The sequence below is a fragment of the Rhinolophus ferrumequinum genome, chromosome 16, assembly GCF_004115265.2.
Source record: "Rhinolophus ferrumequinum isolate MPI-CBG mRhiFer1 chromosome 16, mRhiFer1_v1.p, whole genome shotgun sequence".
NCBI lineage: Eukaryota > Metazoa > Chordata > Mammalia > Chiroptera > Rhinolophidae > Rhinolophus > Rhinolophus ferrumequinum.
This window is the reverse complement of record NC_046299.1, coordinates 36,880,145-36,894,142: the sequence shown is the minus strand read 5'-3', so window position 1 is coordinate 36,894,142 and position 13,998 is coordinate 36,880,145.

Sequence of the window (13,998 nt, the reverse complement as noted above, 5' to 3'; positions counted from 1 at the left end):
TAATTAATTATTCAATGTGGTCCTTTTCCTAAATGAATAAAAGCACTTCCCTTAAATCCATACTTCATTCTAAATGGTGACTTGTCACATTAACATTTAAAGCTAGATATCAATCAATGTGTTTGATGGATAGATAGATTAAACAAAAATAATCTAGAGTGCATGGCTAGATGCATGAATAAAAATGAAGAGAAAAAATAATTGTGGCATGTGAATTACAGATTTTGATATCCAAATTTTGGAGTAGCAACGATGTCCTAAGTTGTATGCTAGGAACTAGGAGACTACAAATAAGAATAAAACATTGTCCCTTCCTTAAGATAGTTTATCATCTTCTGAGGTATTTAGGCACTCATTATAATTCAAGAGAAAATGAAATGTTTGCTTTTAATATATGTATGTATATAAGGTGAATTATAATATTAGTAATAAATACATATAAGGCTACTAAAATGAAAAGAACTTCCGGGTGTTAGTGTCATTGTGTGAGGGTTTTAACATTCTTAGTGACGTTAGCATTTAGAGTATGGAAATGGGATAATGAACATACTTTAGAAGAATCATTTGTGTTAATGATATATTTGGGTGTCGTAGTAACCTCACAGTCATAGTGCATAATTCATTGTAAGACAGATTTAATGCAAATGGATTGATTGGAATTATCACGAGTTTCTCATCTTGGTACTATTTCACTTATAATTTTACCAGTAGAATTATCTCAGTGGTAAAGATCCAAGGCCACAATGTTGTAGTGATGTGCTGGGCCAAAGGATTTATCTTTCCCTTTTTGACAAATGAATACTGATTTTTGGATTACTTTAACATTGAGGCAATTCATAGAGATGATTTAAGAATATGAGTTTTAGAGACAGACAGATTGATTATCTTTCTATTTTAGTGGCTGTGTGATCCAAGGTACTTCACTTGGCATCATTAAGTCTCAATTTCCTCATTCTTAGAATGGAAATGATAATATTTACTTTAAAAGATTCATTGTAATTGCCCTATGAAAGTAGCTCTGCTATTATTATTATATATTCTAAAACTATTTTTCAAATGTAGTATACTAAGAATACTTTCACACAGAATGGTTTTATTACATTATATTCTCAGATTGATTTTTCTGGAAATTTATTTTAATATATTCCATACACTTTATGTTAAGACTTTACTATGAGTTATTTGAATAGGAAATCATATTTTAATGGCGTAGATCACAACTAAGCCAAGTCCTGTTCAAAGACTGGCATGAATGATAGCTAAGGTTTGCGTCACTTGCACTTCAGTTAAGTACAGAGGAACCGATAAGTTAATTCATAGAACACTCAGAAGGTTACACTGACATTGATTAAGATAAATGTAAGTATATGAACTACCCTTGGGTAGCACTGCAGACCATGAAGTATGAGTAGGGAACTGTGAGGTTACTGTAGCTCAGAATTGCCAAGCTACTGCATTTTATACCAACAGATAGTAAAGCCATGTAGGGGCAGGGCACCATTACTGAAGAATCCACCCTGTAACCAAACAAAGAATAGTTCTAGGCCTTTATTATATATTTCAAATCCATTTTTCTATTGTAGTGTTGGTTTTACAGCAGATCTGCTTAAGTCTACCCAATGGGGAAGTATTCAGATTTACTTGCCTTTTCATATATTTTATTTTATTCATTTAAGACTAATAAAAATCATTCCTTTGGCTTTTGTTTATTCTCTCAGGAATGACCAAATGGATTGTGGTGTTGAAAACACATTTTTTTTCTTTATTGTTTTGCCTGCAAATCAAAGGGCAGAAAAATACCTTAGTTTCTCATTTCCCTTTGGAAAACATTATGTCCATAAGCATAGTTGGTGTTTTGACACAGTGATTTATGTTAGCCTTCTGTTGCTATAAAATAGTTGTTTGCTATATAACTAATGAAGGTTTTTGAAATACTTCTAATATAATAATTGTGTTTTTCTTCGTTACTCAGCATATTGTAGAACCTCAAATGATCCACTAGGTTTTAGGTATATACATTACTAGTTCTGTGTATATTGCATATGTGTCGTGACATATGAAACAGACGGATCTGAGTTCAAATACTAGTTCTTGTATGCATTTGCATAATTCTATATAAGTATATATTAAGCATCTTCCATAAGTCAGGCTTTTTCTTAGGTACGAAGAATATAAGGCTGAGGAATGCATAGTCTCTAGCCTCCAGTTCATGGAGAATACAAATAAAAATTTACTATGCAATGATATATGTTAGATAAAGATTATATTGGTTCTTTTGGTGCACAGGAGTGGCATTTGACTTAGAATAGGTGGTAAAGAAACTGTTACAATGTTAACTGTAGCTGACATGTAGAAGATTCAAAGGAGTAAACAAAATTGCCATTGTCTAGGAGTTGTTATGAAGGTCATAGGAGAACAAGTGCCCAAGGCAGATGAGGAAGGAAGTAGAAAGACTCAGAAGTTAGAACGTGTTTAATGGGGGAACTGCGATAGTGAAATATAGTTGATGTATAGAATCTGAAGGGAACAACGGGAAGAACTTTTTCTGCTAAAGACAAAGTGGTGGCCAGATCAGGAAAGAACACTTTTGCGATTAAAAGGACTTTGCCATTTCTTAGCTGCAAGGCATTGCAAGATCATTTAACCTCTCTAAACTCACTCAGTTTTATCTTCTTTTAAAATGGAAATAATAATGACTACTGCTATGAACTATCTGTGTCCCACTAAAGTGCATATGTAGATATCCTAATCCCCAATATGATAGTACTTGGAAGTGGGGCTTTGAGAGGTAATTAGATTTACATGAGGTCATGAAAGTAGAGCCCCCATGTGGGATTGGTACCCTTATAAGTAGATGAAGAGACCAGATCTCTCTCTCTGTCTCTCTGTCTCTCTGTCTCTCTGTCTCTCTCTCTCTCTCTCTCTGTCTCTCTCTCTCTTTCTCTCTCTCTCTCTTTCTCTCTTTCTCTTCCATCATGTAAATCTACAGCAATAAGATAGCCATCTGTAAACCAGGAAGAGGGGCCTTCACCAAAAACCTGACCGTTCTAAGACCCTGATCTCAGACTTCCAGTTTCCAGAACGATGAGCAATAATGGATTGTTATTTGAGCCAGTCAGTCTATGATATTTTTGTTATAGCAGTCCAAATGACAGCTGCATTGAAAGATTATTGTGAAAATTAAGAATCAGGTACAAATATTTTTTCACAAGTCTTTCTTTACACATTACATACACATGTTTAATCTCTTTATGTATTGACGTTCCCATACTTCCTCAACATCAAGTGAAACAGTTATTTAAAGCTAAATTCAAATAAGCAGATATTGTCAGCTTCCTGCTCTGTGTTAATAAATAACAAAATGCAAAATGCTATGGAGGTACATGAATTAGGTTATAACAGAAGCTAGTTTAATTGTTCAAGAGCTTGCAATATTAAAGGGAGATTTCAGGAACACAGAAGAATTAGCTAAGCAAAACGTGTGTGTAGGGTGTGGGCTGGGGATAAAAATAATTTCTTCCCAGCAGAAATAATCGAATGTGAGCCGGACACGAGAGTAGAGTGACCATACCATGCTTTATTAATTAAATAGTGCTCAGAGTCACTCATGTGTAGATAGTCAAGAGGGGAGTGAAATGAAAAATATCTGGAAGAGAAAAATAAGGCCAAGTTTTCAGTGATTTCAGAGACAATTAATGGAGTCTAAATGGGCTGGGACTTAATCAGAGATGTTTTTCTGATGTCACCTTGTGATATGCAGAATAGATTGAAGGGAGGCCAGAATGAAAATGGAGAGTTAAGAGACTCTTGTTCTAGTCTTGAAGAGCAATGCTTATGGTTCAGAGGGAATGAAAAAGAAAGAATATATTTGAGATATGTTTAGAAGTTATAATTAATAACATTGGTGTGTGTTTGATTGGACTTGAGATGAGTGAGTATTGGGAATCTAGAGTGGCTCCCAGATTTTCAGCTTATTAAGCAAATGAATGGGAATATCTTTCATGGAACAGGAGAACACGGGACCACATGAACACTGTACGGGAGAGCGAAGATGTTGGAGGAATTTCAATTTTTTTTGTTTTGTTTTGAGTTTTTGGCATACACAAATGGAGACGTCTAATAAGCAGATGGTATATGGGAATGGAGTTCTGCTCTAGAGGTGAAAACATGGGAGTCATCTGCTTCACTGGCAAATGCATTTATTGGAGTGGACAAAAGCCTATGAGAGATGAGGTTTAGCACATTGAGAAGAGTGTGTAGGCTAGGGTCTAAGTGTTTCCAAAATTTAGAAACAAGGGGCATTAAAGGAACAGCCACAGGAACAGCAGAAAACCATGAGAGTATGGTTTCCCGCAGTTTAAGAGAATAGGTTCTAGCATGAGAAATTATCAGAGGTTCTGATAAGTATTGAAAGGGCAAGGAAAGAAAAAAAAAAAACTGAAGATAAAGCTATCTATGAGAACCGAATCCACATTAATGTTTTTGAGCAGTAAGTGGGAGGAGGTGAGGACACCCTTTTTGAAAAGAGTTTGATATTGAAGGAGAGGATAAAGAGAATGATAGCTGGAAGCAACCAATCATTTTATTTTATTATTATTATTATTATTAACTCTCTCTCGGTTCATTTTTGAGCTGGTATTAGGAAAAAAAATGAACATCTAAGAGAAAAACTTTAGTCTTCTTGATGGGGTATAATTTTTGCTATTTGGGCCTGTGGTATGAACCTATTATAAATGATGTTCTCATAATAATTTCTCATTTCATCTTACTGCCTTGATGAATTGAGAATTATGAAGATGCACTTAATCTTTGGGGGGCTTACAGTTAAGCTCCCTTAGCAATTTGAAGTTTATCAAAGTATGTTTATAAATGTTAGAATTGCAAGTGAAATTTAAAAAAAATGAAAATATGCCCTGTACTGAAGAGAGCATGGTTTTTAAAACTACCATTTTGAGAACAAGTGGTTGCATTAATCTTTCAACTCATATGACTATCAAGTTTAGTTGCTTGTTACTGAAATAACTCTGTGTACCAATAAATTTTAAAAATGTTAATAATGTACTTATCACTGAGTTATTGCTGAATACACTGTTTCATAAAAATTGGCCATCTAGCAAATGTTAGAACTGTACAGTTAAAGGAACTCAGAATCAGAATGTTACATGAAATCAATTAAACCAAATACTCCATCAATGTTTGGACCCCTGGGCAAACTATATGTTTTCTACTCCCCCCAGAAATGTTGCTCAGGTAAAAATATTTCATTTAATTATGTGAAAAGGCAGTTAAAAACAAATGCATAAAGATAATGTTCAGATTTGTTTGCATTGCCAACATTCTGTTGCACTTATTCTCGCTCTCTGTCTTTCTCTATATATATTTTTAAAATTTTCAATTGCAGTTGACATTCAGTATTATTTTATATTAGTTTCCGGTGTATAGCATAGTGGTTAGACATTTATATCATTTACAAAATGATGCCCCCATAAGTCTAGTGTCCACTTGGCACCATGTATAGTTATTACAATATCATTGATTATATCCCCTATGCTGTACTTTACATCCTGGTGACTATTTTGTAATTACTAATTTGTACTTTTTAATCCCTTCACCTTTCTCACCAGATGTGCAACAACCAGGACTCCCCTCTGGCAACCATCTGGTTGTTCTCTGTACCTAGGAGTTTTCTTCTGTTTTGTTTCTTTATTTTGTTCTTTAGATTTCATATAACAATGAAATAATACGGTGTGTGTGTTTCTCTGACTTATTTCACTTAGCATAATACCCTCTAGGTCCATCCGTGTTGTCTCAAAAGGTAAGATTTCATTATTTTTTATGGCCAAGTAACATTCCATTGTATATATGTACTGACTCTTCATTATTCAAAAATCTATTGATAGGTACTTTGGTTGCTTTCAAATCTCGGCTATTGTAAATAATGCTGCAGTGAACATAGGTGTGCATGTATCTTTTTGAATTAGTTTTATGCATAAATACCCAGCAGTGGAATTGCTGGGTTATAAGGTAGTTCTATTTTTAATTTTTTGTGGAACCACTATCCTTTTTCCACAGTGGTTGCAAAATGTATTTTTTTGTTGTTTTTTTATACTCTATTTTGTTTATTTCCTCTCTGATCTGTATTTCCTTCTTTCTACTCACTTTGGAGTTTGTTATTCTTTTTCTAGTTCCTTTAGGTGTGAGGTTAGATTGTTTATTTGAGATTATTCTTGTTACTTGAGGTAGGCCTGCATTGCTATTAATTTCCCTCTTAGGGCTTCTTTCACTGTGTCCCATAGATTTCTGGGTCATTGTGATTTCATTTTCATTTGTATCAAGGTATCACTGATTTCTTCCTTGATCTTATTGTTAACCCACTCATTATTTATTAGCATGTTATTTAGCCTCCATATGTTTGTGTGTTTTTCTTTTTTTTTTTCCTTGTAATTGATTTCTAGTTTCATACTATTATGGAAAGAGAAAATGCTTGCTATGATTTTAATCTTCTTAAATTTATTGAGACTTGTTCTGTGGCCTAACATGTGGTCTGTCTTGGAAAATGTTCCATGTGCAATTGAAAATAATGTGTACTATGCTGCTTTTGGGGGGAAATGCTCTAAAAATATCAATTAAATCCATACGGTATAATGTGTCATTTATGACCACTGTTTCCTTGTTGCTTTTCTGTCTAGAAGATCTATCCATTGATATCCATGGGGTGTTAAAGGTCCTTACTATTTCTGTATTATTGTTGATCTCTTCCTTTATATCTGTCAATATTTGTTTTATATATGTATGTTCTCCTATGTTGAGTGCATAAATGTTTATAAGGGTTATATCCTCTTGTTGGATTTATTCCTTTATCATTATGAATTGTCCTTTTTTGTCTCTTATTATACCATATGTTTTAAAGTCTAATTTGTCTGATATAAGTATTGCTACTTCAGCTTTATTTTCATTTCCATTTGCATGAAATATCTCTTATCATCCCTTTATTTTCAATCTATGTGTCTTTCTATCTGAAGTGTGTCTCTTGTAGACATCATATGTAAGGGTCTTGCTTTTTAAAATATTCAGCTACCCTATGCCTTTTTCTTGGAGCAATTAACTATCTATATTTAAAATGATTCTTGATAGGTATGTAGTTATTGTCATTTTATTATTCATATTTGTTCCTTTTTCTTAACATTTATGTTGGATATTCCCAATGCATGTTAGAAAATCACTAAAAATGTAGATCAACTATGAGAAAAATTTTATGGAAAAATAGTCTTCAAACTTCCAACTATAGATACATAATGGAGTATTCCTGCTTATGTATTACTACAGATAATTTTTGCTCTTCTATTTCTTCTTGATATATTCTAAAAAGCTATAGTCTTATTAAGAATGGTCAGACTATTTTTTATATTACCCTTAGACTTGAAAGAATTGTTAAGATGGAAGATTATCCACAGCTTAGTTTAACGGGATCTGTTTTTTCACTAATTGGCTGGTATTTTCAAAGAACATATCTGATTCAGGATTCAATTAGGTTGCAAATTCAAATTCTAGTTTTAGTATTACAGTTCTATTATTTGATTATATCTTGTAAAAGTGTAAAAAAATAGCTCTCATCAATATTCTCATATTCAGGTTCCGCATTACTATTGGTAAATAGAACATTCTCATTGCCATTCTAGAGAGTGACCCTTGATTATTATTATTATTATTTTTTGTTGTTTGATTTGTTTTAGGGTGAAATCTAAAGTAGAAAGTGTTAAGGTCAATTCAAGATAATTGGGTACCAGCAAAGTTAATGAAAGTAAATGATTTTGTGATATATTTTAACATATGAATCATATAATATAAATGTGTTTGTTCCTTCAGAAGGGGTTTATTTGAATATATATTAATTAACCTCTTCTAATAATGACAAATGCTAATGAAATATTTGTTTAAGAAATGTATGAGTTGGAAGTCTGCACAATGTTATACCTAAAAAGGTGCATAATGCCCATGTGTGGTAGATGAACAGCCAAACCACAAAGAACAATGATGCTGGAGGAACACAGTCCTTAATGGAAGTCTCTGATCATGTATTAGAGACATCTCACACCTGGCATAAGGTAAATTCTACATTATGTACCAGGCCATAATAAGTGTACTTATTTTTGGGTATGTGAGGGGCAAGATTAACAATAATGCTTCTGAGAAGAAGAATGAGAATCTGAGACTTATTATGCCTCAATATTGTACTTAGTTCTTCTTACAGGAGGTGTTGAGGGTGATAAAGAAGAGAATCTGAAACTGTGTCCATTAGTGACTTAAAACAAACAAACAAACAAACAACAACAACAACAACAACAAATATATATATATTAAATTTGGGTGGCATTGGTTAGTAAAATTATATAGGTTTGTATAGGTTTGAAGTGTACATTTTTGTAATACATTATCTATATTTTGCATTGTGTGTTCACCACCAAGGGTTGGTTCTCCTTCTGTATATATTTGACCCCCTTTTCCCTCTTCTACCACCCCACCTTGCCCTCTGCTAACCACTAAACTGTTGTCTGTGTCTATCAGTTTTTGTTTGACTTGTTCGTTTGTTGCTTTGGTTTTATATACCACATATAAGTGAAGTCACATGGTTCTCAAAGTCTGCTGTCTGACTTATTTCGCTTTGCAGGATAATCTCAAGATCCATGCATGTTGTTACAAATGACAGTATTTCATCTTTTCTTATGGCTGGATAATATTACATTGTGTGTGTGAGTGTGTGTATGTTTGTGTGTGTGTGTGTATTCCATTGTGTGTGTATACATATGTGTGTGTATACACACATATACATATATACATATATATATATATATATATATATATATATGTATGTATACACACACACAATGGAATATTATATACACACATATATGTCACATCTTCTTTATCCAATCATCTGTTGAAGGACATTTTATTTGTTTCCATGTCTTGGCCACCATAAATAATGCTGCCATGAACGCAGGGGTACATATATCTTTGCAATAACTATTTTCAGATTTTTGGGTACATACACAGAAGAGGGATTGCTGGGTTCTATGTTACATCTCCTTAATTTTTTGAGAAACCTCCATACCATTTTCCATAGTGGTCGTACTGATTTATATTTCCACCAGCAGTGTATGAGGGTTCCTTTTTCTACACAGCCTCTCCAACACTTATTATTATTTATCTTGTTGATGATAACCATTCTAACAGGTGTGCAGTGTTATCTCATTGTGGTTTTATTTGCATTTCCCTAATAGCTAGTGAAGTTGAGCATTTTTTCATATATCTGTTGGTCGTTTGTATATCTTCTTGGGAGAAGTGTTTGTTCAGGTACTCTGCCCATTTTTTAATTGGGTTGTAATTTGTTTGTTGTTGAGTTGTATGAGTTCTTAATATATTTTGTATATTAGCCCCTTATTGGAAGTATTGCTGGCAAATATCTTCTCCCATTCAGTTGATTACCTCTTTGTGTTGTTGTTGGTGTCTTTTGCTGTGTAGAAAGTTTTTACTTTGATATAGTCCCATTTATAATTTTTTTGCTTTTACTTCCCTTGTCTTTGAGGTCAAATTCATAAGCTCTTCTCTGAATTGAAGGTTCATAGGTTTAGCACCTATGCTTTCTTCTATATAGTTTATTGTTTCAGATCTTATGTTTAGGTCTTTGATCCAATTTGAGTTGATTTGGGTATATCATGATGGCAGTCTAGATTCATTCTTTTGCATGTGGCTTTCCCGTTCTCCTAGCATCATTTATTGAAGAATCGGTCTTTTCTCCAGTGTATGTTTTTCACTCCTTTGTAGAAAATTATTTGCCCCTATATGTGTGGGTTTATTTCTGGGTTCTCAATTCTACTCTATTGGTCTGTGCATCTGTTTTTCTGCCAATACCATGCTATTTTGATTATTTTCATTTTGTAGTTTAAATTGAAGTCAGGGAGTGTTCATAGATTTTTGAAAGTTGCCTAGAGTTTCCTGAGTGCTCATTTTTGGGGAGAATATTTTGGGACTATTTAAAAGCAAACATTGAGAAAATATTCAGTATGTATTACTTTTCAATACAAAGTATATTAAATGCTTGATCAGATTGAAACTGAGGGAGATATCTGCTCCAAATATCAATTATTTTCCCCAAACTGTATTCCAACTCTTAAAACCACTAATGGTTAGAGTTAACACATTCTAACCACAGAAGTAGCTAATTAAAAAAACTGTTCCAACTTGTTCTAACCATTCAAAGACAAAATTCTGGCGTCAGCAAACTTACAATATCATGCACTTCCTTGTCCATCATATGCCCTTCTTTGCTTTTCGTCTTTTTATGATCCAGACTCATTTTGAGGAATGTGTGTTCTATTATATGTTTTGTTCATATCAGTTTTATTTACTACTGTGTTGCCAACCCCTACAACTTTCCCTGGCCCATTGATAGCACTCAGTATTGAGTGATTATTTGTACAGCACAGTTTCTTCAGATAAGAGTGTTTCTGGATGAAGAGGATGAAGAGAGTTTTGAAAATGAAATGATAATACTGTGTATTTATAGTGTACTAATCATATTTCTATATAGGAAACTGGATTCTCACTATAGTTTTATTGAAATATGTTTGCTCAGTTTATAATTTCTTATTGGGTATGCTGGCATTTAACATAGTAATGCTAAGTATTGCAGCACTTACATATTTTCATTGTTTGCCGTGATATTTCTTGTCTCTGTCCCGGGAACTAATATTCATTGATTCTCTCAGGATTACATGAGAATTGCGGAAAGAATTAGTGATATTAATATACTGAATTTTATGTATTCTTTATGTATTTTTGCCTATACATTTATAACTAAATATAGAAAGATGTTACTAACAAAAATTGTTGATAATATTGCTTGATTAATATTTCAGCAATTTCTGACAATTCTAGAATCTAACAGCTTGCCAAACATGCTAGAGCAAGAGACTCTGTAGTTAAATAACTTACACATAATATTGACACCTTAACAATGTGCAGAGTATTCCCCACTGTAACCTTTACTCACTTACTATGGCCACAGTAACATGAGTTTTTATCATCTATTGTAGAAAGAAAAATATTGTTTCTCAGGCTGTCAGTATATACATATATACATATATATATGTATATATGCAATCTGTTTGTTTCACTATCACTCAATTTTTTGTTAGATCTGAAGCAACATAAAAATGAACATGAGTATAGTTACAGTTATATGTATCTTAGAAGGTATCCCTGGTTCTATATTTTTACATGTTTCCACTAACTGCAGAATTACCCTGTCATATCACATGTCTCTGGAGTGGAACTTGACCTTGTTCCAAAATTATGTGACATGGTACTCTGTTGCTATGGGAATTATGGAGCTCTTTTAGATGAAGCTATAAAGCAGTTATAAATTCCTTCACTCCAGCAGATTATGGATTTGAAGGAAGAATACATATTTTGGAGAGATCTGAATAATTGCCAAGAAATAAATCAACTGTTCATAATCCCTTAAGATCTTTGTGCTAGTGTGGCTCTTACAGGTGGCAGACAAAGCTAGAAGATCAGACTGCCTGGGTTTTAGACTTGTTTCATACAGTCCAAGTGAACAGAATGCCTCCATCCCTTCCACTTATTAGCTAATTTCAATGTGCTCTGCCATGGTAAAAAGCGAACTGTGCTTGGAAGTAACTCAGACTCTGTGTTTCCTCTATCTGTGGAGTTTTGTTTGGGAAAACCTGGCAGATGGGCTCTTTGCTTTGAAAGGATGGTGGTTTTTCTGTCATCACACTTGTCTATGACTGCTTTTGGAAAAGAAGCAAGAGGCAGAAAAGGACAGAAAGACCGGATAAATTTGTTTATAAACTTGGGGAACATGTTTGTCTTGACAAATTCTGCTGTTTGAAATATGCTAACATACTGTTGAGTCAAAAAAAAAAAAACTGGTATAAATAAAAAAGTCAATTACTTTAAGTCTCAGTTATGGTATGTTTTAGTGATTTGTCTTATCTCATCTAAAATATTTATATAAATGCATCTAATGTTGGGTCTGCTATAGAAAGTACCATCAAATATTTGGGATTCCTCAAGGATTATAAAAGGTGTGTAAAATTATAATTTTAGAATTATAATAACGGAGACCACTTTAAAGTCAGCAAAATATTATGCTGAGGATTTCTTCATAAGTCCCCAGTGTAGCAGTGATGGAGGTTATTCGTAAATCTCTTTTCCCCCATCACCTAAAGTCTAATGATGAAAGCTTTAAATTACCAAAATAATTTAATTGTCACTTATTAAATAGATGTGTGTGTGTTTATTTGTGCATTTATATATAGAAACAAAAATGTATATGTATGTATACATATATGTAAATATATATTGCTGGCAAAAAAAAAAAATGTTCTATAGCTACCTCAAATCCTGACAATTAAGGGGTGTCCAAATCAAAAATAAAGTTGTACAATGTGACATCATGACAAAGATTTATTAGTGTAAATACAGGTGACTCCTCAGCCTCTAGGTTCCTGATTGAGGTTTTATTGTGAGGTTATACCCAACAGCTTTGAATTGCAACTCAAAGTGACCACTGACAATAAGAAGATTTGAATGGCTGATGCCAGGCAACTTGGTGAGACACTATTTATAATGAGCAAAGGCATTTTGATAATACTGCAGAAGCTTTTGTTCCCTAAATAATTAATGTGGGGGGAAGCCTTCTCTACTTCTCTTTACTTTGAAGTTCCTATTGACTCAAGGACTCACTCCTCATTCTGGAAGGATGGACAGAATCCTCTTATATCTTACTTTCTCAATAATATACGATTTAGTATCAGTCTGTTTAACTTTAATCAGATACTCTGAATTGCTTCCTAACAGCAGACTGTGCTCTAAGGCCTATAAGAATTATTTTATATAATTAGCATATACATTTTCCAAATATAGTAAATGGTGTAAGGAGCATTTTAAGTCTTTTCTCAACAAGAAAAGTAGCTTTGCATTGTAATATAATATAAACCTACTGTTTGTAGCTACAATATAAATGTACTGTTAAAAAAGTCAAGATTCCAAAAAAATTAAATACAGAAAATAAAATTTCTCTCTTTGACCAGCTATTTGCTTTTTATTGTTCATTAAGTACCAGTGCACAGATGAACTGGCATGAATACAAAAGTTTACGGTAATCTTCACAGCTGTATGAAAGATGTAGCTGATTCTTGGCATACAGCTAGAACATTATGTGTTTCTATTTCATTTCTGTGTAAAATGTATAAAATTCCCATTTGTGAACCATTCTCACAGGATACAAATACAATTTTGTGAAATTTTACAATAACACACAAAATATACATATTGTACGAACAAACAAAATTACATGAATTAACATATTCAAATGTGTATGTATGGAAGGAAATGAGAAATGAGAATAACAGGTGCTTTAAAGGAATTTAAGAAGTAAAAAGTCATTAAAAGAGACAATGGTCGAAAATTTACCATAGTCTTTCTGCAATGATAATCACTGACTTTATATTCACCATGATATTGCCAGTATATGTATATGCTGGAATATAGTTTTTAAGGGCATGAATGCTATTTTCTTCAACTTTAAAAAAATTGGCAATTTATTTTATTTTATTTTGCTCCGTTTTTATAGATTTCATGATTAGTACTTTAAAGGCTGCACAGCGATCCTTAAAGTTACATAATATGATTTTCATATCTATCCACTTCTCCATTGTTGATTGACTTTATATTTAATGATTCATTGTTAACTGCATACATGACACTTTTTCATTTTGTAAGATAGATGAAATCTTAATCTTCTATGTTTAAATGTTTGAAAATATAAAGATAGATTCAATATTTAAAATCTTTCTGAAGCACCTAATATATTCAATTTCTCCTCTAATAAAGAAAACAAATCCTAATTTCAAATATGTGTGATTGCTATGTTTCAAAGCACCTGTCCTTCTTGTCAGACTTTGTGCT